Genomic DNA, 1,409 nt, shown 5'->3' with positions numbered 1-1,409 from the left:
GAGGGAGATGCAGCGTGTTTTAGCTGTTACCGATCTATTATCACCCTTGCTGAGGAAGGTAGGCTGTGAGAATCTACACAGGGACTGAAGTATGCCAGGCCTCTGGATGGTAAAAGAGAACTTTCCCCTGAGAGCTGTCAGGAAGCGGGGGAGATAGGGAGGTAGATGGACGGGCACCGTGATAAGGTTTCAATATCATTAGCAATAAGGTGCTATGGACACAGAAGAAAAACTCCTTCCGCCTATAGCAGTCAAGGAAGGTTTCTAAATGAAATGATCAACACGTCTGAGTCTTCAGCATGGGAAGGAAGTCCTTAAAAGGACTAGTCCTGGTCCTCAAAAGGCCTTAGCATCCTCTGGTGACTTGTCAGAAATACAGATTTTCAGGCCCCACCTCAGAGCTCTAGAATCAGAAACTGTGGGCCTGGGGTCCATAAGCCCTCCAGGCAATTCTGATAGGTACACCCTAAAATTTGAGAACCACTGCACTGGCAGAAAAAGAAGGGCTAATTAGAGGAAGAAAGCAATATGAATTTTCTCACGTGGCACAAAATATTTGGATATATTTGGAAGCAGACTTTTCTTTCTTTCAACCAGGACATGGAGCCTGAGCTGTAGAGTCAGGCGGGAGAGATCATGGAAACCTTTTATGACGTGTTAAGAATTTAGGGGTTACCTTTTACATGAGGAGCCATTTAAGGCAGTGGTTCTCAACAAGAGTGACTTGGACCCTTAGGAGACGTTTGGCAATGTCTGGAGAAGTGTTTGGTTGTCACAAATGGCGGGATGGAGAAGGGACGCGACTGGTGTTCGGTGTAGAGGCCGGGGGGGCTGCTGACCAGCCTGCAGTGCGTGAGACAGCCTCCAGTCCTCGCGACAAACAATTACCCAACCCCAAATGTCACAGCGGATCTGCATTTCAGAAAGATTACTGTGGCCCTGCTGTGGTGAACAGGCTTAAAGACAGGCAGGCTCTTAGTAGTAGGTCGACCATTTAAAAGCCTACCATTTAGAGCTAGGGACGAACAGGAAGGGCTGGACTTCAATTACCACTGAATACCTAATAGAGCTTAAGGGCTCATTATATGCAGACGGGGAAACTGAGACAGTAGCATCAACATTCTAGAAAAGTCAAGATAAAATAAGTTTACCCCAGGCCAAAAAATTCAAAACAATGACAGAATTAAAAAAAAAAAACAAAAAACGATCACCATTGTCATAGAAACTAAACTTAAGGTAATTATTTATAAAAGTTAAGTGACTTTCGTTTGTTAGAAATGTTGGGTGGACTTGAAATACATGAGTCAGATTTTTTTTGCAATCTAGAGACCTTAAACAATATCGAAAATATATCCAGAGTGAAAGTGGCGAAGTCAAGTACTTCACAATTCAGGACATCGTTTCAGCTT

The sequence above is a fragment of the Pteropus vampyrus genome, unplaced genomic scaffold, assembly GCF_000151845.1.
Source record: "Pteropus vampyrus isolate Shadow unplaced genomic scaffold, Pvam_2.0 Scaffold154, whole genome shotgun sequence".
Classification (NCBI taxonomy): domain Eukaryota; kingdom Metazoa; phylum Chordata; class Mammalia; order Chiroptera; family Pteropodidae; genus Pteropus; species Pteropus vampyrus.
This window is presented reverse-complemented; position numbering follows the sequence as displayed.